Source organism: Ambystoma mexicanum, chromosome 3q (genome assembly GCF_040938575.1).
Source record: "Ambystoma mexicanum isolate Mex_15411 chromosome 3q, UKY_AmexF1_1, whole genome shotgun sequence".
Classification (NCBI taxonomy): Eukaryota; Metazoa; Chordata; class Amphibia; order Caudata; family Ambystomatidae; genus Ambystoma; species Ambystoma mexicanum.
Window position 1 is genome coordinate 1,067,731,992 of NC_090926.1, and position 27,112 is coordinate 1,067,759,103.

The window sequence follows — 27,112 nt, forward strand, 5'->3', positions numbered from 1 at the left end:
AATGTCGGTCAACTGTCCAGCCCTCTATCCAGCGTGTGAATTTCTCATCAAGGCCTTAAAGAGACAGCACATACACTAACAAAACACAGTGGCATTGCTCTTGCTGCCGTTGTGGTTTGATGTAAGTTTCCACTCTTATTTTTGATTTGAGGGTGATTTACTCAGTACAAATGTTCACCCTGGAAGAAGACCATGAAGCCCTCAACATGCTCACCATGCATAAGGGCTTCAATGGAATGGCCCTGCAGCGGTTCGACTCCTACTTCTAAAAGCGGCCGGCATCCTTTTCACAACCCCTTGAAGCTCTACATAGAACCTCTGTGGCATCTCCTCACCAACACAGATAGATGCACCAGAATGCTGATGACACAGTTTTACCTCAAGATCAATTCCACTAAATCCATCGCTTCAAGCACTGCCTGTCCCTCACCTAAGTGTTGTATCTTGCATAAGTATGAATGAGGTCTGAGTCAGTGTGATAGCTGTGTTGGAATGCTAGGGGAGCCTGGAGTGTTGGGGCACCTGGGGATTCCAAAGGTGACGGTTAGGAACTTGGAGCTGGGCAGGGAACCAGGGAAGAAGCTACTGATGATCTCTCTCTCCTATATTCTATACTGAACCTGTAACCAAGATAAAGCGGGTTTCTATTTTCTACATACCTGGGTCAGCCTGGTTCCTGCTCCTTGTTGTTACTGGCCCAGGGTAAATCCTGCAGGAGGCAGGATACTTCACTAAGCTTGGACCTTAAACCCCTACCCGAAGCGCAATCCAACAAAGACCACATTCATTATCCTAGAAAACACCAATGAGCATGCCCAGGTGCAGAATTGGCTGACTGACAGGAATCCTAACAGACCCACGCCTCATCTAGTGCAAAACCACATGGCTTTACCATGGACTGTGACCTCTCATTCAAAATAAACACCAAAGGCGGCCCACGCAGCATGGTAAAAGCTTGGACTCCTCCACAAAGTCAGGCCTTTCATCCATGCCCGAGTTTTAGAACAGTAGTCCAAGCCCCAGTTACCTCCCAATTGGACGGTAGAAATCCCTACTTTTAGGAGTCTCAGATGCCATATTAGCCCCTCCAAAAGTAGTCCAGCACATTTCTGCACAGGATTGACAACATTGAACCACATCACCCCCATCCTCACGGAGCTGCACTGGCTCCACTTTGCATCATGATCATCACCTACACGCCAGTCACAAAACAACACTATCTGGCTGAGAAACTCATCTCCAGAGGGCAGTTCACCACTGCATGCCTAAACATCACCAGGCTGGAAAGAAACAACTGCAAGAAGGAAACATCTAGGAAACAGACCTTTTCCTAAACCGAATCTGGTCTCTGGAGCAAGTTACCAACAAAGAAGTTGGGCCCCCTCAATAGACACTTCATAAAGTTCCCAATGACCCAACTCTTCAAAGAAAATCTGCCTGATTGCTCCCCTCAACCTGTGCACAATGTAATAGACCAATTTGTTTCCATTCTATGTCCATGCTTTATAAATCCCATACATATTACATACAAGGCATCTTGCTATAGTGAAAATTAATGGACAAAACTATCTCAAAGCCAACAGTGCAGCCTGAAATCAAACAGCGTGGTAGGAAAATTGAGCCTAAAATAACAGTTGTCCCTGGGAACAAGATTGGCAGAATAAAATTTCAGAGTAAAGTCCGACAATGTTGAATATGTGAAAAGTTATCCATATTTGGGAGTTGAACTGATGGGAAATATAGTGCAGTTGTGTAAAATAAGAAACGTAAGCAAGACAGCTGACTTGCCTGATAAGCAAATTTGCAAACCAGACTCCTGGATATTCAATAGAAGGCATTACTAAGTGGTATAGACAAAGCTTCACTTCCACTATTTTCTATGGTCTAGAAGCATTGGCCATGGAAAATTTGACTTGGCTTAAAGTTGTGGAGGGAAACCTTTGGGAGAAGCTCTTTAAACTGCCTCCCTCTACTCCAATGGCCTATTTAAGGCTCGGACTGGGATCGGTTTCACTTGAGAGCCAAGAGGCTCATTTTATATTAAATCTCGCAGTTATCGACAGTGTCCGTTGTTACAATTCATGTGTACAATTTTCAACACAAGACCTACTATCAATTTTGCGAAAATGAATGATGATTGTTTCTCCGCTATGAACTGGACACCTGACTTTTCATGCAGTACTGAATTTCATGTCTTAAAGGTCATATTAAAAAATAAACTAGAGCAGTGGGATTGGATTAACAATTAACCATCTCCAAACACTGCATAATTTTAAATATGATTCTAATATTGGTCATCAATACCTTAAGACAACAATATCTGTTGAAATGTCAGAATCCAGCTGTTTGTGGATTTGTATTGAAATTACAAGTAAACCAATTGCCTGCGTTGGCTCTAAATGGTGCTTTAACTAAGATTCCATCTGAATTAAGAATATGTGGCATTTGTAAACTTCAGGCAAGTATTGAATCTCCAAGACACCTTTTGACTCTTTGCCCAAGATTTATATGACCACACTGGGACAGTTTGTGAGCAGATGCGCAGCTATAAAAGTGATGAATTCTGGAATTTCTGTTTAAATAGCAACTCCCAGGCTATACATATTGCGCTATATAATTTCTGGGGTGTCATCATAAAGCATTTAACGGACTGAATGGCCATAAATGAGAGGATTTATGGAGTTAATCTAGAGGATTTAACAGTCTATCCCTAAATGATATTGTTTATGAACTGATTGATACTTTGGAAACTATGTATTTTGAAGTTTGAAATTTACTGAAGTATAATACAGATAACATGTTTTAAATGAATGGTGTCTGATGATTGAGCTGTGTTTTAGATTGTGATGTTGATTAAAGGAATAGTGTGCTAAAACATGTTAAAAATGTTATTGTCCCGAGCGTTCGGGCATGTTGTTTTAAGCAAACTGATCGATCGTAAAGACCTTTTCTATGCACCGTACCTTAGTTTTCCTCACTTTTACACATGCAAAATCAACGAGCGGGGGTGGCCATCTTGTGCTAATATTATCCGTTGCTGCCTACCCCTAAGTTCAACTGCCCTCGCAGCACTAATATCACCCGCCCCTGAAGCTGACATCACTAGACGCGTACGGCCCATTTCACAACGCAAATGCACGTCTCGTGTGAACGTTCTCTGTGCGCCAGGCAGGGTGCCTCTTTCCTCAATAAGTATAAACAGACCGCTCCTCAGACAACATCAGAGTTGCTTTTTCAATCATTTATTTGTATAGCCTGTGACTCGTTTCTGCTCTGTTCAGCTAGCTTCGTTGCTCGGAGGTCATGCAAACAGATACTTGAACTAGCATTACTATCGATTTTAATTTTGTCGTATAATGGCAACAATACAGCCCTACCAGTACGAGCCGGAGTATTCCGAGGCAGAATTAGTGGATAGAGAAAGATGCAGAAACGATGGAGCATCGGACGACAGTTGGGAAGACGAATCACTGGATCCTAAGCCAGAGCTTAGTCCACCCGGTGTACCTGCAATTGATGCAAGGTCATGCTACCAAGGAGAACTGCTGCTGCAGAGAAAACTTTGGATGCTTGGCCTACATATCGAAAGAAGACACACCTTCGCTATGCGTTATTGAGCTGCACGTCTTCAGGAAAGCTTGCCTCACAAGGTCTGTGTTGAGGATTATGATGGTGTTTATGCACAAAAGCAACAGTTCACCCTCACAATCCAAGTAACGAGTAAGTGTAGTCTAGATTTGATGTCACTTTGACCACCGAGGTCACTAACATTTCTTGTTTGTCTCTTATATTGGCGTAACTTTGATCCATCACTGCCAAATGAATGTAGTCTGGCAATTCAATACATCTCTCGCACTTTGGGGGAAATCACAGTGATCATCTTGTGTCTTTCAATTTCAACTAAGAAACAATATTTCTCTGTGCCCCAAACGTTATGGATTGCATGGGGGTTCACTTTTGTAATGCGTCTACACTTTAAAGCCCAGGTTGATTGATCCATGAAGTAACATTTGTACTGGCAACTATGTCATAGGATACAGGATGCATTTTCAAGTAAGGTTTGTACACTTATCAGGTTCATTTAAATATAGTATGTATGTTTCTTCCACAGGTGGTATAGGTTGGTGGCCTATCGTTCCTTTACATGGTGGCTTCATGGGAGGCCTGGATACCGCTTTCAACGAGTAATGTCCACCTATGTCGTTTGAGCCATTCGAAACAAATTCCCCAGTGACAGCGGAGAGTACAGGGGATTTTCCCATACTGTGCTGCAACCCAAAGTATACAATTTGTAGTACATTTGTGCCATCAACCTCAGCAACAAAATAAAATACAAATAATCTTTTATGAATAGTAGTTTCAATTTTTCAGTGAATCAAGGACACGCTCACTTGTCTATGAGTGACATGCAATGGATGGTGCCCTGTACACTTCAAAGGTATCTCCCACACAGGGGCCATTGTACACATGGCCTCCCCAGACCATGTGTCTTCGGCTCCCCTCTTGCAGCCCCAGCCCTGCAATCCACATAAAAGGGTGTCTCCCTTCAGCAGTGTTCCGGGCCTTTCTGCACGCCTCATGCCCATCCATCCCCCCTCCACTATCAATGGCAGTTCGCACCTTTGGGCGTGCCCTCTCAAGAGGGCTGGCAGGGTGGGAACGGCCAAGGTGCCAAACACCATGTACACTTCAAAGGTATCTTCTGCACAGGGGCCATTGTACACGTGGCCTCCCCAGACCCAGTGTCTCCAGGCTCCCCTCTTGCAGACCCCACCAGAAACATGTCACACATTCACAAACACACCCACTTTTCTAACCCTTTATAAACCCCTTGATATTTATCCAGAGAACATGTCGGAGCACTGGAAGTCAACTCTCGATCGTGGTACCTGTTCTCCTGCTACTAACTCCCCTGCTTGCTGAATCTAATTGTTAGTCAAGGTAAGGGCAGGTCACCTATTGACTTCACTATATTCATCTCTTTCTGATCTCAACATTTCTATATATTTCAACCTAATGTACGCAGTAGTGTAATGTTCATTCATCTTAAGGGAGTAGTTTCTTAACTAACTCCATTTCTCCAGCGTTGGTATCTTTCATGGATTCACATGCTTAGAATATTCCCTGTCAGGCCGGGAACCCTCTGTATATGTATTAAACGTTTTCCATTGGAAAAAACACTACACTTCTGTGTCCTATCTACGTCCTTTTGGCCTGCTTACGCATGACCCAATAGGACGTACGGTATAAATAGCCCCGCCCCAGCGGCTACCTTCAGATTCTAACCCCCAAAGTAGTAGGGGCATATCAAGTTTGCATTCAGGGGAGGCCGGCGGGTGCATGTGAATCCATGAAAGATACCAACGCTGGAGAAGAACAAGTTACTTACCAACTGGTAACGTTCTTTCGATTGGATGTTCTTCCAACGTATTCCTCATCTTAGACGTATTCCATCCAGCTTTGCTGCTCTTCGGAAATTTTTTCGGCAGAGGGTGCCGTGCGTCGATGTCGTCAAGTCGATGGTCTCCGTTGAGGGTGACGTCATCGGGTGTATCAGTAGCACGCGCGGCGCCCGTTAGCCTCAGTTCTGTTTTTCCCCCTTTTTTTGCCTGTGTTGTACTGTGTAGATTGTGCCGGCAGACAGGTATCAGCCTTGCGAGATTTGAGATGGCAATAACCCAGAAAAATCTAACAGAGGGGTAGGTTGGGAGGGCGATGAGGAATACGTTGGAGGAACATCCAATCGAAAGAACGTTACCAGTTGGTAAGTAACTTGTTCTTCGAGTGGATTGTCTCCTCCAATGTATTCCTCATCTTAGATAGAATCCCAAAGCATTATTTTGTTACTTTCTCTGGAGGAGGGGTCAGATTTTTTAATTTTTTTATATCAATGCCTTAAGATGGCGGAATAAAGCACTGCTTTTCCAAAAGTCAGCTCCCTAGACTGGGAAGCATCCAGGCTATAGAATTTTGAGAAGGTGTGAAGTGAAGACCAAGTTGCTGCTTCGCAAATGGACCTTATTGGGACACCTCTTTGAAGGGCCGTGGAAGAGGCGATGCCTCTGGTGGAATGAGCCCTCAACCCTTCTGGTGGGTGTTTTTGTGCTAGTCTGTAGCATTCTGAAATGCAAGTACAATCCAGCATGAAATTGTCTGTTTTGTTACCGATTGACCCAGTTTCCTTCCTGTGTAGCCTATAAACAACTGGTTGTCCACTCTAAGCCTAGAAGGTCTAGAGATGTAAAAGCTTAAAGCTCTTTTTGGATCCTGTCTGTGTAATCTTTCTTCCTCCTTAGAAGGATGAGGTGGAGGATAGAATGAGGGTAAAACAATTTTCTGACTTAAATGAAAATCAGATATTACTTTTGGTAAAAATGATGGTTTAACCCTCAATACAACCCTGTCCTTATGGAACACAGTATAGGGTGCCCCAGAAGACAGTGCCTGCAATTAGCTCCCTCTTCTTGCCGATGTTAGAGCAACTAAAAAGGCCGTTTTCCATGTTAGTAATCTTAATGGACACGTGTGCATAGGCTCAAAAGGGGCACACATTAAGAATTTTAGGACTAAATTTAGATCCCAAATCGGTATTTGAAATGGGTGAGGAGGAAACACATTAGTGAGACCTTTTAAGAATTGTGTTATCAAAGGAATTTTGAAGTAGGAGCATTCTTCCGATGAGCGCTTGAAAATGGAAAAGCGCTGCAAGGTAACCTTTTATTGTAGATAGTACTTCCGGAATAGAACATAGAAAAGGATCGACATTCTTTTCCCTGCACCAGTTGCAAAACTTTTTCCAACGGCAACGGTATAGAGACTTCGTTGCTGGTCTTCTTGCTGAAAGCAACACCTCCATAACATCATCTGGAAGGTTCCAATCCCTGTATCTCAGCCTTTCAGATACCAAGCATGAAGGTTGAGTGTTCTGGCCTCTGGGTGGAGAACCTGACCTTCCATTTGAGAAAGAGGGTTCTCTCTCTGAGGAAGACGTACTGGAGGACAGATGGACATATCTAGAAGGTCCGGATACCACGTTCTCCAGGCCCAATCCGGGGCAATTACGATCATGCAGTTCCCGAAGCGTCTCAGTCTCCTGATGACCTGAGGAATGACGGGAATCGGAGGGAACGCGTACAATAGTGGGGAATTCCAATCCACCACGAACGCGTCCCCCAGGGCTCCTCTCGGGGGAAATTCCCTTGAGCAATACCTTTCGCATTTTCGGTTGGTGCTGGTTGCGAATAGGTCTACCTGAGGGGTTCCCCAAAGGGCGAAGATCTCTTGAATGACTTCCTGAGCCAGTACCCATTCGTGTGACACCATGCTCTGCCTGCTCAGAGCATCTGCCGTCATATTCTCTTCCCTGGCTAGATGAATTGCCGTTAAAGAGATTCCCTCCTGAATCGCCCAATACTAAAGCTGCATTGCCTCTCTGCACAGGGGTAGTGACCCCACACCACCTCTTTTGTTTAGGTAGTGCATGGCCACTGTGTTGTCCGTCATTATCAGGACATTCTTTCCCCTGACAGATGGCAGGAAGGCCTTCAGCGCTAGTCTGATTGCCCTCGGCTCTAAAAGGCTGATATGTAGTTTGGACTCCGATGGAGACCAACGACCGTTGATTGTCAAATCGTTGGCATGAGCTCCCCACCCCAGGAGTGAGGCGTCGGTCACTACTGTGATCTCCAGCCATGGTTGCCAAAAAGGTTCTCCTTTTAGGATGTTCTCTGCACATGTCCACCATAGAAGGCCTTGCCTGACCTTGTTCGGAATCTGAAGAAGATCCGTCATTTGACCCGAGAACTGGGACCACCGAGTCTTTAGGGCCCATTGAAGGGATCTCATCCTCAAGCGTGCCTCTGGCACCAGAAAGATGCAGGATGCCATGAGGCCGAGCAACCTTAAAAAGTCGTAAGCCTGGAGATTTTGGGCATTTTTGAATTTGGAAACCATCTGAAGAATGTCTTGAGCCCTCGTCTTGGGAGGCAAGCTCTTTCCCAAGGATGTGTCTAGTACAGCTCCTATGTACTAAAGCTGTTGGGAAGGTGTCATTTGAGACTTCTTGAAATTGAGGGCGAAGCCCAGTTTGTGGAGGAAGTGGCAGGTGACTTTCAGATGATCCAGTGCTTGCTCAGTAGAGCGCGCTCTGATCAACCAATCGTCCAGGTAGGGGTAGACCTGAATCCCCCCTCTCCTGAGGTGCGCTGCCACCACTACCATTAACTTGGTGAAGACCCTCGGGCGGAGGTCAACCCGAATGGCAGGACTCGAAACTGATAGTGTGAGTCGCGAACTACGAACCTCAGGTATTTTCTGTGATTGAGATGAATCGGCACATGAAAATAAGCATCCTGGAGGTCCAATGACACAAACCAGTACTGGAGTTGAAGGGCCTGAAGGATCTGAGAAAGGGTAACCATCTTGAATTTGTCTTTCCTGAGGAACTTGTTCAAGTTTCTTAAGTCCAAGATGGGTCTCAGCCCTCCTCCTTTTTGGGGATAAAAAAATACGGGGAGTAGCATCCCTTGTTCCTCTCCGCTGCAGGTACTGGTTCTATAGCACCTTTCTCCAGCAGGGTTAGAACTTCCTGCTGTAGGAGTGGGTTTGAAAACTTCAACGGGTGTCTCCCTGGTGGATTGCTTTGAGGTTGCTTTAGAAAAGGAAGGCAGTAGCCTTGGGCTATTATTTCTAGAGCCCAAACATCTGAAGTAAAGGCTCGCCATTCTTGCAGATGCTGCGACAGCCTGCCTCCTACAGGTGTTTTGAGGTGCAAGTCCTCAAAGTGGTTTTGTGGCGGATGTTGCAGCCGCTGATGGCAAAGAGGCTGCAGCTGGAGCTGGCTTGGCACGTTTTCCTCGTCCACCACAAGTGGCCTTTCTTTGGCCTCTGACTGGCCATCCCTCTAGTCTTTCCATATGAGGTGTAATAACGATAGGATCGCCCCCTCCATGATTGCCCTTGCGCACGAAAAGGCTGAGGTTGCTCAATAGCAGCTCCTAAAGATTTGGCCGCTGCTTTTGAGGTCTGCAACCTCTCAAGGCTCTCGTCAGCCTTGTTGCCAAAAAGGTGAAACCCGTCAAAAGGCATGTTCAGGAGGCGGTTCTGTACGTCCGGTGCAAAACCCGACTTCCGTAACCACGCAAATCTGCACATTACCGTGCTAGTGCCCATGGACCTGCTTACACTAACTGCAGTGTCCAATCCAGATTGAAGGGATTCCTGCATGGCCTCCTTTCCATCTCTAACGATGGCTAGGAAACCTTCCCTTTCTTCCCCTTCTGGTATGTGCTCCGCCGCCATTGCGATGCACTCCCACAGAGTGTACGAAAATTTTGCCAAGGCACATGTGGAGTTGTCAGATTTTAATGCCATGCTCCCGGGTGAAAATACCTTCCGTGCCCAACCATCCACATGCTTATCGTCCCTGTCTGGAGGGATAGACGGGTACGCAAGTTTGTTGGAAGCTGTGGCTGCCTGTATGACCAGACTCTCGGGAGTTGGATGTTTTGACAGATAGCCGGGGTCGCTACTGGCTGGGCGGTATTTTGATGCGAGGGACTTATTTACCGGAGGAATAGAATCCGGAGTTTCCCAATTCTTGGCCACTCTGTTTTGTAAGGCTACATGAAAAGGTAGTACTCGGTCTTCAGTGGGACCATGGTCCAATATGTCTGTTAAATCGTCTTGGACGAATTGGGCTGGTGGTCTAGCCCATCCCAAGTAATCTACCACCTTGGTCATTAACTGACAGTAAGATGGACTGGCATGCTCTCCTGGATCTGGTCTACCAAAGTCATTCTCAGGAGAAGTGCCAATGCCACTTGCATTAGGTAAATACTCCACCAAATCCCTCATTCTGCTTTCCTCTGAGATCAAGCATTCTGGGACATTTGGGGTGCAATATTCCAATCCAAAAGGTACATTTTCCTCCTCGGATCTCTCCTGTTCCTCAAAAATTGAGGTCAAGGATTTGAAAAACTCCTTCCTAGGGAGAGGCTTGAAAACCTTCTCTGGGAGAGGAGGAGGAAGAGGTGTAGTACCAGGCTCTGAAGAAATTACATGTTTTGTAACTTTCTCTTTTTCTGGCTGCCCTGGCTTGGTTGGAGCCTTTGGCGCCGAGGGTGTCGGCGTCGACGTCGATAAAGGCGTCGCCGACATAGTGGTCGGCGACAGGGTCTGCTTCGAGGGTGTCGAGGCAGTCTTTGACGATTTTCCCTTCGAGGTGACACAGGTCTCGGACGGCGTCGGTAACCTCGAGCGGTCAACTCGACTCGAGCGTTTATCGCTCAGCGTCCAGGAAGGTTCCCTATCCTTCCTTTTACGATCCCCGGGCTCGAGGGCGCGCGAGTGTCGGAGTGATGACGCTCCCGGCTGGCTTCCGAAGAAAGCGCGGACCGAGGCTTCGCCTTCTCAAACACATCCATCATTTTGACCCTGAATGCTTCCCACTCTTCGGAAGACGAATGTTTCGTGGAGCATTTCATTTTTTCCGGAGACTCGTCTGACGAGGTGGAGGGAGACCTGTGGCGTCGTTTCTTCAATTTCTTTGATGAAGACGACGAGCAATGAGAATCACTTCGGGATCTAGATCGATGCCTTTCACGTCTAGGAGATTTCTATTCATGGGGTCTCGTCTCGACGCTAGAGGATTTTTGACCCTTCCGACCTACCTGTAGCTTTCCTCTCCTTTCTCGCAAGGCCTTCCCCGTCATTGCCTGACACTTCGAACAGGCCTCCATGTCGTGGCCTTCTCCGAGGCACCACAAACACTCGCGGTGCGGGTCCGTGATCGACATTTTTAAGCCGCACGACTTGCATTTCTTGAAATGCAATCTCGGGCTTGTGGTCGATGACGAGTATATATATATATATGGGATACATTACTCACCGTAATCGTATTTCTGATGCTTGTATCTGCTTAGATTCACATGCTGTGCATAGGCCGACATCTAGTGGAAGCTGCAGAGTATTACAGTTTGTTTTTCGAAAGTCGAAAATGGGCGTCGACACAGGCGTGCCAGTAATACTATCCCTAGTGTGACGTCCACTGTACCCAAGATCCCTCACGCGTGTAGGATCCTCAGATTGTATTTTTTCTGACATGAGGAAGCATGAGGAGTAGCGTGAGTACAGATAATCCAAGCAGATAGACAGAAAGGTAAGACTACAAGCAATCATGCGCCTTCTCTCGGAGGGGAGGAAGGGTGGGTCGCATGTGAATCTAAGCAGATACAAGCATCAGAAATACGATTACGGTGAGTAATGTATCCCTTCTGAGGCTTGTGGAATCTGCTTAGATCACATGCTGTGCATAGATTAGCGAGCAGTACCAGAAGAAGGAGGTGGGATGTGAGAAGGGTCATGAGCAAACAGGTGTCTTAGAACCGCTTGTCCCACTTGTGTATCTGTCTTGGAATGAGTGTCAATGCAGTAATGCTGAGTAAAAGTGTGAATAGAGCTCCAAGTAGCCGCTTTGCAAATGGTGTCGAGGGGAACATTTGCAATGAAAGCCAGAGTGGCACCAATGCCTCTAGTAGAGTGGGCCCTTGGCGTAAAAGGCAGAGTCTTTTCAGAAAGAGAGTAACACAGCTGTATACAGTTGATAATCCACTTCGAGATAGCGCCTTTAGAGACGCGATCCCCCTCTCTGCCTGTAGCTACGGAGACAAACAGTTGATCTGTTTTCCTTAGCGGTCTGGTTTTATTTACATAGTATAGGACCGCCCTACGCACATCTAGGGTGTGTAGTTTCACCTCAGCCGAGCTTTGCGGGTTTTGGAAGAAAGCCGGAAGCTCGATGGACTGGTTTACATGGAACTTGGATATGAATTTAGGTGAGAACCTAGGGTGTGTGCGTAAAACCAGTTTGTCCTTGTGGATAGTAAAGAAAGGATCTTGCACTGACAGAGCCTGAATTTCACTGACCCTTCTTATGGAGGTAATGGCTACTAAGAAGGCCGTTTTATAAGTCAGGTGTTTGAGACTACTTTTATGCATGGGTTCGAATGGGGGTCCCATGAGCTTAGCTAGCACCACGTTGAGGTCCCATCCTGGCGGTGGGTTCGAAATAGGAGGGTGAAGTCTCTTTACTCCTTCCATGAAGGCTTTAACCACTGGCACTTTCCACCACGAGACCTTGTTATGGGATGTGGTGTAAGCCGAGAGGGCTGCCAGGTGTACTTTCAGTGAGTTAAAAACCAACCCTGCATCCAGCAGGTGGAGCATGTATGTCACAACGTTGGAAGGAGTGCAATCAACCGGGTTGATTTGTTTATTCTGGCACCAGATAACGAATCTTTTCCACTTATCAAAGTAACAGTGCCTTGTATTTGGTTTCCTGGACTCCTTTAGAATGTCCATACACCTCTGTGGTAATTTGAGATGTCCAAACTCTATGACTTCAGGAGCCATGCTGCTAGGTTCATAGAGTTGGGTTCCTGATGCACTGTTTGACCCTGTTGCTGGGACAGTAGGTTGTACCAGGCTGGGAGTCTGATGGGTTCGCACACCGCCATCCTGCGTAGGTGTGGAAACCATGGTTGTCTCGCCCACATGGGAGCAACTAGGATGAGCGTCATCGATTCCTTGTTCATCTTGTACACCACCTTCCTGATGAGAGGAGTTGGTGGAAAAGCGTACGCAAACATCCCTGACCAGTTCATCCACAGGGCATTCCCTTGGGAGTCCGGTTGGGGGAACCTGGATGCAAATCCTGGGCATTGTTTGTTTTCGCTTGTGGCGAATAGGTCTATAGTGGGGAAACCCCACTGAGAGAAGAGATCTTCTACCACGTCTCTGTGAAGGACCCATTCGTGTTCTTCTGGGAGGGAGTCTCTGCTTAGAGCATCCGCTAGGGAATTGAGCTCCCCTGGAACATGTTGCGATGACAGGAAGATGTTCCGTCTGAGTGCCCATATCCAGATTTTCTGGGCAAGCTTGGACAGATTTGGCGAACGAGTTCCCCCTTGCTTGTTTAGATAGAACATGGCTGTCGTGCTGTCCGTCCTGATCTGCACCGACAAGTTCAGTAGATGGGGCTCGAACGCCTTTAGCGCTCGGAATACTGCCAGAAGCTCTAGCAGATTGATGTGGTTCTTGGCTACTGAGTGAGACCAGAGACCCTGAGCTGTGTGGTGGAGATGGTGAGCTCCCCACCCAGTCAGGCATGCATCTGTAGTCACCACGGCTTGTATTTCGGGATCGTAAAAGGGTTTCCCCTTTGCGAGATTCTCTCTTGTCCACCAGTGTAGGCTCTGTACGAGTGTTGGCGAAACGACCACTAGATCGTCCCAATGACCACTTGCCTGAGACCACTGTTTCGCCAACCATTCCTGCATGGGACGCATGCGCAGACGCGCGTGGGGGACCAGGTAAATGCATGACGCCATCATGCCCAGTAACCGCATAGCTTTGCGTACTGTTATCTGTTGACCTGACTGATAATGCGGAATTTGCAGAAGTATATTCCGAATTCTCTCTTCCGAAGGGAAGGTCAATCCTTTCTGAGTATCTAGGATAGCTCCTAGAAACTGTTTTGAGGTGCTTGGCACCAGACTTGACTTTTTCTCGTTGATAGAGAAGCCTAATTCGTGGAGGAGGTCGATAGTCCTCTGAATGTTTGACCTGCAAATTCCTGGGGTTTCCCCCGTTATGAGCCAGTCGTCCAGATAAGGGTACACCGGGATTGCTTCCCTGCGTAGGTGTGCAGCCGCCACCGCCAGTACCTTGGTGAATACCCTTGGTGCAGAAGCTATCCCGAAGGGCAGTACCTTGAATTGGTAGTGGCGACTGTCTACCTTGAAGCGCAAGTACTTTCTGTGCGCTGGGAGCATGGAAATATGAAAATAAGCATCTTTCATATCCAAGGTTGCCATGTAATCCCCCTTTTTTAGGAGGGGGATTACCTCTTGTAGCGTGGTCATACGGAATTTTTGGGGCTTGACATACTTGTTGGCAGGCCGTAAGTCCAATACTGGGCGCATTGTCAAATCTTTCTTTGGCACAAGGAAGTAAGTTGAATAGATACCCTTGTTTACCTGGTGTCCTGGGACGAGTTCTATCGCGTCCTTTTCTAGCAGAATGGCGATCTCCCCGAGAAGGATCCTTTGATGCTCTAGGGAGTGCACTCTTTGTCGTGGAGGATGGTTCCGGGGACGCTGCAGTAGTTCTATACAATATCCTGCGGATACTGTTGACAGCACCCATCTGTCTGAGGTGATCCCTTCCCAAGCCTGGGTGAAGGTGGAAATGCGTCCCCCTACTGGGGTTGCGTGGCAAGGGACCCTGAACTGAGCGTCACTGTTTTGGTGGAGGCGTGCCACCTCCCTTGTTGGGGCTGCCTCTGCCTCTTCCACGACCTCTCTTGTTACCCCTGCCGTAACTCTGGGTAGACTGCTGGTTGTTATTCCATTGTGTACCCTGTCCCTGGGCATAGTTGCCTCTTTGTGAATTTTGGCCGCGTGGGCGACGAAAATTACTGTTCCCCCTCTGGTTAGGGGGTTTGTTGGTAAGCTGGCCAAGGGATTTGAGAGTCTCATATTCATCTTTGGCATTTTTAAGTGCGTCTTCGACCGCTTTCCCAAACAATAGGTCGGGTTCCACTGGCTTGTCTATTAAAGAATGCAGATTTAACAAGGGGGGTCCTGGGAGTCTCTCTGCCAGACATTAGTCCTGGTTACGAGAGACTTACCCAGAGTCTTTAGCTCACTATCTTTTCACAGAGAAGAAATATCCCAAACATATCAGTCTTTGTCCTGCCCTGGGGCAGTCCAGCACCGAAATGCGAGGCAATTCTCCTCTGAACAAGAGTACCAACAGAAACCCCAGACACGTGTTTCGGTCTGGTTGGACCTCATCAGTAGGGTGGATCTGTGCCTCTCTAAGAATAGTGAGCAAGGGGTCCACGTCTGGATTCCCCTAGTAACTTAGGGTGAAACCCAAAGTTACTTAAATATGCAGATTTAACAAGGGGGGTCCTGGGAGTCTCTCTGCCAGACATTAGTCCTGGTTACGAGAGACTTACCCAGAGTCTTTAGCTCACTATCTTTTCACAGAGAAGAAATATCCCAAACATATCAGTCTTTGTCCTGCCCTGGGGCAGTCCAGCACCGAAATGCGAGGCAATTCTCCTCTGAACAAGAGTACCAACAGAAACCCCAGACACGTGTTTCGGTCTGGTTGGACCTCATCAGTAGGGTGGATCTGTGCCTCTCTAAGAATAGTGAGCAAGGGGTCCACGTCTGGATTCCCCTAGTAACTTAGGGTGAAACCCAAAGTTACTTAAATATGCAGATTTAACAAGGGGGGTCCTGGGAGTCTCTCTGCCAGACATTAGTCCTGGTTACGAGAGACTTACCCAGAGTCTTTAGCTCACTATCTTTTCACAGAGAAGAAATATCCCAAACATATCAGTCTTTGTCCTGCCCTGGGGCAGTCCAGCACCGAAATGCGAGGCAATTCTCCTCTGAACAAGAGTACCAACAGAAACCCCAGACACGTGTTTCGGTCTGGTTGGACCTCATCAGTAGGGTGGATCTGTGCCTCTCTAAGAATAGTGAGCAAGGGGTCCACGTCTGGATTCCCCTAGTAACTTAGGGTGAAACCCAAAGTTACTTAAATATGCAGATTTAACAAGGGGGGTCCTGGGAGTCTCTCTGCCAGACATTAGTCCTGGTTACGAGAGACTTACCCAGAGTCTTTAGCTCACTATCTTTTCACAGAGAAGAAATATCCCAAACATATCAGTCTTTGTCCTGCCCTGGGGCAGTCCAGCACCGAAATGCGAGGCAATTCTCCTCTGAACAAGAGTACCAACAGAAACCCCAGACACGTGTTTCGGTCTGGTTGGACCTCATCAGTAGGGTGGATCTGTGCCTCTCTAAGAATAGTGAGCAAGGGGTCCACGTCTGGATTCCCCTAGTAACTTAGGGTGAAACCCAAAGTTACTTAAATATGCAGATTTAACAAGGGGGGTCCTGGGAGTCTCTCTGCCAGACATTAGTCCTGGTTACGAGAGACTTACCCAGAGTCTTTAGCTCACTATCTTTTCACAGAGAAGAAATATCCCAAACATATCAGTCTTTGTCCTGCCCTGGGGCAGTCCAGCACCGAAATGCGAGGCAATTCTCCTCTGAACAAGAGTACCAACAGAAACCCCAGACACGTGTTTCGGTCTGGTTGGACCTCATCAGTAGGGTGGATCTGTGCCTCTCTAAGAATAGTGAGCAAGGGGTCCACGTCTGGATTCCCCTAGTAACTTAGGGTGAAACCCAAAGTTACTTAAATATGCAGATTTAACAAGGGGGGTCCTGGGAGTCTCTCTGCCAGACATTAGTCCTGGTTACGAGAGACTTACCCAGAGTCTTTAGCTCACTATCTTTTCACAGAGAAGAAATATCCCAAACATATCAGTCTTTGTCCTGCCCTGGGGCAGTCCAGCACCGAAATGCGAGGCAATTCTCCTCTGAACAAGAGTACCAACAGAAACCCCAGACACGTGTTTCGGTCTGGTTGGACCTCATCAGTAGGGTGGATCTGTGCCTCTCTAAGAATAGTGAGCAAGGGGTCCACGTCTGGATTCCCCTAGTAACTTAGGGTGAAACCCAAAGTTACTTAAATATGCAGATTTAACAAGGGGGGTCCTGGGAGTCTCTCTGCCAGACATTAGTCCTGGTTACGAGAGACTTACCCAGAGTCTTTAGCTCACTATCTTTTCACAGAGAAGAAATATCCCAAACATATCAGTCTTTGTCCTGCCCTGGGGCAGTCCAGCACCGAAATGCGAGGCAATTCTCCTCTGAACAAGAGTACCAACAGAAACCCCAGACACGTGTTTCGGTCTGGTTGGACCTCATCAGTAGGGTGGATCTGTGCCTCTCTAAGAATAGTGAGCAAGGGGTCCACGTCTGGATTCCCCTAGTAACTTAGGGTGAAACCCAAAGTTACTTAAATATGCAGATTTAACAAGGGGGGTCCTGGGAGTCTCTCTGCCAGACATTAGTCCTGGTTACGAGAGACTTACCCAGAGTCTTTAGCTCACTATCTTTTCACAGAGAAGAAATATCCCAAACAGGGCAGGACAAAGACTGATATGTTTGGGATATTCCTTCTCTGTGAAAGATAGTGAGCTAAAGACTCTGGGTAAGTCTCTCGTACCCAGGACTAATGTCTGGCAGAGAGACTCCCAGGACCCCCCTTGTCAATTAGCATATTTAAGTAACTTTGGGTCTCACCCTAAGTTACTAGGGGAATCCAGACGTGGACCCCTTGCTCACTGTTCTTAGAGAGGCACAGCTCCTCCCTACTGATGAGGTCCAACCAGACCGAAACACGTGTCTGGGGATGCTGTTGGTACTCTTGTTCAGAGAAGAATTGCCTAGCATTTCGGTGCTGGACTGCCCCAGGGCAGGACAAAGACTGATATGTTTGGGATATTCCTTCTCTGTGAAAGATAGTGAGCTAAAGACTCTGGGTAAGTCTCTCGTACCCAGGACTAATGTCTGGCAGAGAGACTCCCAGGACCCCCCTTGTCAATTAGCATATTTAAGTAACTTTGGGTCTCACCCTAAGTTACTAGGGGAATCCAGACGTGGACCCCTTGCTCACTGTTCTTAGAGAGGCACAGCTCCTCCCTACTGATGAGGTCCAACCAGACCGAAACACGTGTCTGGGGATGCTGTTGGTACTCTTGTTCAGAGAAGAATTGCCTAGCATTTCGGTGCTGGACTGCCCCAGGGCAGGACAAAGACTGATATGTTTGGGATATTCCTTCTCTGTGAAAGATAGTGAGCTAAAGACTCTGGGTAAGTCTCTCGTACCCAGGACTAATGTCTGGCAGAGAGACTCCCAGGACCCCCCTTGTCAATTAGCATATTTAAGTAACTTTGGGTCTCACCCTAAGTTACTAGGGGAATCCAGACGTGGACCCCTTGCTCACTGTTCTTAGAGAGGCACAGCTCCTCCCTACTGATGAGGTCCAACCAGACCGAAACACGTGTCTGGGGATGCTGTTGGTACTCTTGTTCAGAGAAGAATTGCCTAGCATTTCGGTGCTGGACTGCCCCAGGGCAGGACAAAGACTGATATGTTTGGGATATTCCTTCTCTGTGAAAGATAGTGAGCTAAAGACTCTGGGTAAGTCTCTCGTACCCAGGACTAATGTCTGGCAGAGAGACTCCCAGGACCCCCCTTGTCAATTAGCATATTTAAGTAACTTTGGGTCTCACCCTAAGTTACTAGGGGAATCCAGACGTGGACCCCTTGCTCACTGTTCTTAGAGAGGCACAGCTCCTCCCTACTGATGAGGTCCAACCAGACCGAAACACGTGTCTGGGGATGCTGTTGGTACTCTTGTTCAGAGAAGAATTGCCTAGCATTTCGGTGCTGGACTGCCCCAGGGCAGGACAAAGACTGATATGTTTGGGATATTCCTTCTCTGTGAAAGATAGTGAGCTAAAGACTCTGGGTAAGTCTCTCGTACCCAGGACTAATGTCTGGCAGAGAGACTCCCAGGACCCCCCTTGTCAATTAGCATATTTAAGTAACTTTGGGTCTCACCCTAAGTTACTAGGGGAATCCAGACGTGGACCCCTTGCTCACTGTTCTTAGAGAGGCACAGCTCCTCCCTACTGATGAGGTCCAACCAGACCGAAACACGTGTCTGGGGATGCTGTTGGTACTCTTGTTCAGAGAAGAATTGCCTAGCATTTCGGTGCTGGACTGCCCCAGGGCAGGACAAAGACTGATATGTTTGGGATATTCCTTCTCTGTGAAAGATAGTGAGCTAAAGACTCTGGGTAAGTCTCTCGTACCCAGGACTAATGTCTGGCAGAGAGACTCCCAGGACCCCCCTTGTCAATTAGCATATTTAAGTAACTTTGGGTCTCACCCTAAGTTACTAGGGGAATCCAGACGTGGACCCCTTGCTCACTGTTCTTAGAGAGGCACAGCTCCTCCCTACTGATGAGGTCCAACCAGACCGAAACACGTGTCTGGGGATGCTGTTGGTACTCTTGTTCAGAGAAGAATTGCCTAGCATTTCGGTGCTGGACTGCCCCAGGGCAGGACAAAGACTGATATGTTTGGGATATTCCTTCTCTGTGAAAGATAGTGAGCTAAAGACTCTGGGTAAGTCTCTCGTACCCAGGACTAATGTCTGGCAGAGAGACTCCCAGGACCCCCCTTGTCAATTAGCATATTTAAGTAACTTTGGGTCTCACCCTAAGTTACTAGGGGAATCCAGACGTGGACCCCTTGCTCACTGTTCTTAGAGAGGCACAGCTCCTCCCTACTGATGAGGTCCAACCAGACCGAAACACGTGTCTGGGGATGCTGTTGGTACTCTTGTTCAGAGAAGAATTGCCTAGCATTTCGGTGCTGGACTGCCCCAGGGCAGGACAAAGACTGATATGTTTGGGATATTCCTTCTCTGTGAAAGATAGTGAGCTAAAGACTCTGGGTAAGTCTCTCGTACCCAGGACTAATGTCTGGCAGAGAGACTCCCAGGACCCCCCTTGTCAATTAGCATATTTAAGTAACTTTGGGTCTCACCCTAAGTTACTAGGGGAATCCAGACGTGGACCCCTTGCTCACTGTTCTTAGAGAGGCACAGCTCCTCCCTACTGATGAGGTCCAACCAGACCGAAACACGTGTCTGGGGATGCTGTTGGTACTCTTGTTCAGAGAAGAATTGCCTAGCATTTCGGTGCTGGACTGCCCCAGGGCAGTACAAAGACTGATATGTTTGGGATATTCCTTCTCTGTGAAAGATAGTGAGCTAAAGACTCTGGGTAAGTCTCTCGTACCCAGGACTAATGTCTGGCAGAGAGACTCCCAGGACCCCCCTTGTCAATTAGCATATTTAAGTAACTTTGGGTCTCACCCTAAGTTACTAGGGGAATCCAGACGTGGACCCCTTGCTCACTGTTCTTAGAGAGGCACAGCTCCTCCCTACTGATGAGGTCCAACCAGACCGAAACACGTGTCTGGGGATGCTGTTGGTACTCTTGTTCAGAGAAGAATTGCCTAGCATTTCGGTGCTGGACTGCCCCAGGGCAGGACAAAGACTGATATGTTTGGGATATTCCTTCTCTGTGAAAGATAGTGAGCTAAAGACTCTGGGTAAGTCTCTCGTACCCAGGACTAATGTCTGGCAGAGAGACTCCCAGGACCCCCCTTGTCAATTAGCATATTTAAGTAACTTTGGGTCTCACCCTAAGTTACTAGGGGAATCCAGACGTGGACCCCTTGCTCACTGTTCTTAGAGAGGCACAGCTCCTCCCTACTGATGAGGTCCAACCAGACCGAAACACGTGTCTGGGGATGCTGTTGGTACTCTTGTTCAGAGAAGAATTGCCTAGCATTTCGGTGCTGGACTGCCCCAGGGCAGGACAAAGACTGATATGTTTGGGATATTCCTTCTCTGTGAAAGATAGTGAGCTAAAGACTCTGGGTAAGTCTCTCGTACCCAGGACTAATGTCTGGCAGAGAGACTCCCAGGACCCCCCTTGTCAATTAGCATATTTAAGTAACTTTGGGTCTCACCCTAAGTTACTAGGGGAATCCAGACGTGGACCCCTTGCTCACTGTTCTTAGAGAGGCACAGCTCCTCCCTACTGATGAGGTCCAACCAGACCGAAACACGTGTCTGGGGATGCTGTTGGTACTCTTGTTCAGAGAAGAATTGCCTAGCATTTCGGTGCTGGACTGCCCCAGGGCAGGACAAAGACTGATATGTTTGGGATATTCCTTCTCTGTGAAAGATAGTGAGCTAAAGACTCTGGGTAAGTCTCTCGTACCCAGGACTAATGTCTGGCAGAGAGACTCCCAGGACCCCCCTTGTCAATTAGCATATTTAAGTAACTTTGGGTCTCACCCTAAGTTACTAGGGGAATCCAGACGTGGACCCCTTGCTCACTGTTCTTAGAGAGGCACAGCTCCTCCCTACTGATGAGGTCCAACCAGACCGAAACACGTGTCTGGGGATGCTGTTGGTACTCTTGTTCAGAGAAGAATTGCCTAGCATTTCGGTGCTGGACTGCCCCAGGGCAGGACAAAGACTGATATGTTTGGGATATTCCTTCTCTGTGAAAGATAGTGAGCTAAAGACTCTGGGTAAGTCTCTCGTACCCAGGACTAATGTCTGGCAGAGAGACTCCCAGGACCCCCCTTGTCAATTTTGTCTATTAAAGAAGCCTGGGTTTCTGTCTTGAATCCCGACTGCCGTAACCACGCATGTCTTTTGATAACAGTACCTTCTGCTATCAATCTCCCTGCGTTGTCAGCGGCGTCGAAAGTTGCTTTTAAAATGCAACCAGACACGGCTCTCCCTTCTGCCGAGATCCGAGCCAGCTGGCCCTTTAACGGTTCTGGAGCAGAGGCAATGAGCGCCGCGACTTCTTCCCATTGATGGCAATTGTAACTAGCCAACAGGGTGGTGGAATTCGCAATCCTTGCTTGGTAGGCGGACGTTGAGGCTACCTTCCTGCCAAACCCGTAAAGTTTTTTGCTCTCCTTGTCAGGAGGAGCTTCTGATGAAGATAAGGGCGTGCCAGCCCTTTTTCTAGTGTTGGTAACCACTAGGGAATCTGGTTTAAGATGTCCCCTTATATACAGAGGGTCAGACTGGGCTGCCCGGAAAATCTTTTCAATTCTGGGGTTGACAGCTCTGGTGAGGTTCGGATTCACCAGGGAAGGATCTATTCTTCGTTGGATGGATTTGAGGATAGGGATGGTCTGAGCGACTGGTCTTCTCTCTCCTACAAACTCCTCCGCGAAGTCCCTTTCCTCCTGTACACCGTGGGTGTCGATGTGGAAGTGTTCCGCTGCTCGAGCGAGAACCTCGTTAAGGAGGGGCTGGTTATCAACTGGAGAGTCAGTAACTGGGGCTTCGCTTTGTACTGGGGAATCTACTCTGTAAATTTCCTGCTCATCTTCTCCCTCCTCCAGGTCCTCATCCTCCGCATAGTAATCTGTCCCGGTTTGTTCTTCCATAATGTCAAACTCCTGGTCCTCTTCAGGGAAAACTTGTCCCTGGTAACTGGGGAGTGGAGTAGAATATGGAGTGGAGTAAGGCTGAACCTCGAAGGGTTCAGGTCTTTCGAACCGGGGCTTTTTACTTAGCGGGATGGGATCGGAGGAGCCTGAGGGTGTGGCCCCTTGAGGGTTATATGAAAGAAAGTGTTCTGGGTTCTTATCATAAAAATCAGCTAAGGAAGACATCCTAGACATAACCCTGTCTATGTCTTCACTGGACCATTCCCTGGAACAGGGTATTACTTTAGCAGGTGATTTATGGGACTTTTCAAGGGTAGACTTGTGTTTACTTGTCTGCCTAGGGTGGGAGGATGGCTTTACAGGGGTGGAAGGCTGTGCTTTCCGCTGTTTCCCCCCCTCCCCGTGCGTGGAAAAATGTTTTCCCTGTCCCTTGGGGGCCCCAGAGACTTTCGACGCCTGGCGCCGAGGGTCTGGAGAGGTATCTGTGTGCTTCGGGCGTGGGGCCTCACTGGTGTTAACCGCGGTCTCGGTATCTTGGAGCGCGGCCTGGGGGTGGAAGTCGTCTTCGTCTCCCGACGATCGAACTTCCGTTAATGTGTGTAGCGAGGCACTCTTGGCAAGAGTGGATGATTGCCTTGCGTCGTGAGGCGATCTCGATCGAGAGCGCCCAGAGGACACCGAGTCGGACCGTTCTTTTTGTGCCTCTTTCCGGGAAGTCGACGTCGTCGAGGTCCGGTTGGTCTTAGTGTGTTTAGTGTGTGTTAGGTGTGTAGCGCTTGCGTCGCCGGGGGTCTTCCCCATAGCCGCCCTGCCGGACGACCTTCCGAGGTCGGGGACCTGCGCTCGTCGGCTGTCTTTCGACGCCGTAATGCCCTCGCCGTCCGAAAGTACGGCGTCGCTGCCATCGCTGAAGGCGCCCTCCGCTGCCATGGCCTCCTGCCTGGCGTGGTGGGCCCAACGCTTTGTCGAACGGTCCTTAAGTGTCTTAGGTTTAAACCTACTACACGCTCTGCAGTTCGCTTCGGGGTGATCCCTCGGCAAGCAGAGATTGCACGTGGCGTGCCTGTCGACCCAAGGGTATTTGCGATTGCACTTGGGGCAGAATTGAAAAGGGGTACCCTCCATACGCACCTTAAGGCAGCGGGCTGCTAAGTGTAGGAATATATAAATGTAACTATATATCAAGAGTGAAGAGTATGTACCACCCCCCACTCTCCCTACTTGTAAGGGCCGAGGCCAGCGGCCTACTAGGCCCGGGCCGAGGCCAGCGGCCTTCCGAGGCCCAGATCCGTCGTGCAGCAGTCGACAGTCGATGACTTCTCCAGCCGTCGTCGAGGTTGAGGGTCGACGTTGGGGTGGGGAAGGGAATGAATAAGAATTATAATTATAATAACAGCAAAAGTATGGCTAAGGCCAGGGAACTCCGCAAGATGCTTCCGACCAGTATGGCGGAAAAAAACAATCTGAGGATCCTACACGCGTGAGGGACCTTGGGTACAGTGGACGTCACACTAGGGATAGTATTACTGGCACGCCTGTGTCGACGCCCATTTTCGACTTTCGAAAAACAAACTGTAATACTCCGCAGCTTCCACTAGATGTCGGCCTATGCACAACATGTGATCTAAGCAGATTCCACAAGCCTCAGAAATATATATATGCAACGTAACTGCGGAAAAACAGAACTGAGGCCAACGGGCTCCGCGCGTGCTTCTTATACACCCAATGACATTACCCTCGACGGAGGCCTTCGAGGGACCATAGACTCGACGACATCGACGCACGGCGCCCTCTGCCAAAAAATATCCAAAGAGCAGCAAAGCTGGAAGGAATACATCTAAGATTAGGAATACGTTGGAGGACACAATCCACTCAAAATGGAGTTACAGGTAAGAAACTACTCCCTTCTCCAGCATTGGATCTTTCATGGATTAACATGCTTAGAATAGATTATATAGCAGTACTCCCAATCTGGAGGTATGCAATGCAAACCAATACTACAAGAACAGCACATGCAGATAGCAAGACAAAAACCCTCAACCATAGTACATTGACCGGAGGATACTCCCCTTTGTTGGGGCTTACCTTACTGAAATAGATGTCGCAGGACTGCCCGTCCCATCTGCACATCAGCTGCATGCTGTTGCTCTAGGCAGTAATGCCGAGTGTTACGCTCACCTGGTATCCACGGGGACGCCCTTATGCCCTGATTGCCGGATTCACCCTGGACCCTTCCCGATGTCTGATGTGCCCTCCGTCCTGCCTTCTGTGCAGGGGCGTGTAGGTTTCTGTGGGTTTGAGCGACCGAGTTAACTTCACTGGTGCTAACCCATTCAAGTGTCTTTAAGGAGGTTAAGTCTGGTTAAAGCAATCTTAAAGTGTCCTTGCTTTTCTTTCTTGCTATTAATGCCTTTTCCTTATTTATTCCCCCTTAGGTGCACAGAGGTTCGGTGGCTGCGCAGCTTGGATCGGGCTCCTACCCGGATGATGGACGCAGGAGCGTATGATGGATGGTAGGTTAAGCGCAAAGTGCGGCGCGGTAATGTCTTCTTTTTCTAACCTGTGTTCTTTATTCCTTTTCAGGTCGCAATGGTTTTTCTGGGCGTGTGAAGATTTCCAGAGCGGAGCCGGCTAAGAAATGCCCAGCCAGGTGAGGTTCTCGTGATTACTGCCATAAATGCCGTGAGTAACCTGTTTTAACGTTGTCCTTCTTTTGCTCTCCCTCCAGGTGCTTCGTTCTGGTGCGTACGTGATGTCCCGGTGATGCTGCCGACTGGATGAAAGACTGCGAGCTGCAGGAAGACTGATACTCGACGGATTGGAAGCTGCAGGTAAGCAGAGACTGCTAATGATGTTCTTTTGTCTCCTCTGCAGGTCCGCTGTTCAAGGATCGGCGGATTCTGGTCTCTGAACACGATGAGCGTCACGCTGCTGGCTGCAGAATAACGCAAAGCACGTTCTGTAACTTGGGTGTGGTTTGTATAGCCCTCTAGTAAAGTAGTCCAGGTAAAGTAGTCCGGGCTACCACACCCAAAACACTGCACCGCACAGTCTGGTTCTAGGAACTAGGCTGTGTGGGTGCCTCCATGTTGGCTGCAGGCCTCCAATGAAAAGTAGTCCCTTCAAGACTGTGTCCCAATCTGAACATGAGCCTGGCGCCAGGACTGACTCCAGGAGAGTCCATGAGGATAGTGCAAGGCCCTTGGGGCCCTAAATGAACCCTGAGTCTTGACCCTACCTGGCATGTGACCATGCCAGTGGGGTTTTGGGTCACGGGTCGTGACACAGAGTAAAGGTATGTGGCACCAACGAGGATGCCGCCTGACAGATGTCCACCAACGGGATTCCGGACCACAATGACGCCGATGACGAGGTGGATCTTATTGAGTCAGCCTTTGGACGTCTTTCCAGAGGCTTCCCTGCTTTAGAGTGGCACAAGGCAATAGTTGACACCCAGCGGGCTAGTCCTTCTACAGAAGGCCCATAAGCCACACGTACACCTAAAATCTTGAGTACAACTCAGATAAAACTTCAATGCTCTTTTGACGTCCACGTATGGAGAGCTTTTTCTGCGAAAGAAGAGGCCACCGCGAAGAATGTTGGCAGCACAATCGAAGAATGTTTGTGGAATGTAGTCGGAACTTTTGGTATAAAATGAGGGTTGGTTGCCAATACCACCTTGTCCTTGAAGAATCAAAGTATGGGGGATCAATCACCAGTGCTTGCAGCTCCGACAGTCTTCTTGCTGAAGTAATAGCCGGCAAAAAAGCCATTTTCTGCGACAAAAATTTCAGGGATGACAACATCAGGGATGACGACGACATAGGTTCAAAAGGAGCCTTCATTAGTCCTGACAGCACCAGATTGAGACTCCAATTAGGAGGGAACTTTTTAGCTGGAGGAAAGGTCCGAAATAACCCTCTCAGGAAATGCTTGACCAGTCAATCGCTGAACAACGGAGTTGGAGTAAATCTTGAAATGGTTACCAAGTGAGCCTTTATGGAGGAGAAAGCCAACCCTTTTTACACCAAGTATAGCAAATATGGCAGAACTTGTTCTGACGTCATGTTTAGAGGGTCCACCCCCGGTTGATCCCTACACCACACAGAATATTTTCCACTTACACGCATATGAAGTATTTGTGGACGGAGCCCGCGCTGCCTCTACAATTTGCCATAAATCTGAAGAAATGTTCAGGGCCCCAAACTCAGAGAAGTCAGGAGCCAAGCCGTCAGGCTGAGGGAGCCCAGGTCGTGATGCCAAATCGCTCCCTTGTCTTGAGATAGAAGGTCCGGAGTCTTCTGGAGCCTCACTGGCTCTGTCACCGACAGCTGGAGCAGGTCCGAAAACCACGACTGTCTCACCTAGTGAGGAGCAATTAGAATCACCCGACAAGGATATTTGTGAACGCACTGGAGGGTCTGTCAAATGAGCGGAAACGGAGGGAACGCATACGCGCACCTGCCCGTCCACGGGAAGAAAAATGCCTCCCCCAGCGAGCCGGGCTGGGACCATCGGCTGGCGAAATATCTGCACTTCTTGGACTCTCGGGTTGCGAAAAGATCCAGAGGAGGACGACCCCATTTCTTGAAGATGCTCGAAAGTTGTTGATCGTTCAATTCCCACTCGTGCAGTTGATTCATATCTCTGCTGACAGAGTCTGCTTGCACATTGTTCACCCCTGGCAGATGGTAAGCCACTATGTTTATCTACTGTTCGAGGGCCCATGCCTCATTTCCTGAGCTTCGGTCCAGAGCATTCTGGAACGAGTGCCTCCTTGCTTCCTGAGATAGAACATTGTTGTTGTATTGTCCGTTAACATTCTCACCACTGATCCCTGTATGCGCGGTAGAAATGATTTCAGAGCCCAACGTACCGCTCTTAACTCCACATTGATGTGAAGGGTCGTCTCTCCGGGGCACCATTGGCCTTGAACCTGTAGGGATCCCAGATTGGCTCCCCATCCTATCTGAGAGGCATCCGTTACCACGTTAACTGAAAATCCAGTTCCTGCAAGGCCATTGCTCTCGTCAGATTGTCTGAGAGTTGCCACCACTGAAGCGCTTGTAGAAGCTCGCTGCTGATGCTCAACTTATCGGACCACAATCCGCGACTTTGA

General features: G+C 48.4%; 1 protein-coding gene across 3 annotated transcripts in view; it reads right to left on the reverse strand.

Moving 5' to 3' along the window:
• Window positions 1–27,112, reverse strand: part of MAFG (MAF bZIP transcription factor G) — a 317,483-nt gene that overhangs the window by 26,248 nt on the left and 264,123 nt on the right. The window lies entirely within an intron of this gene.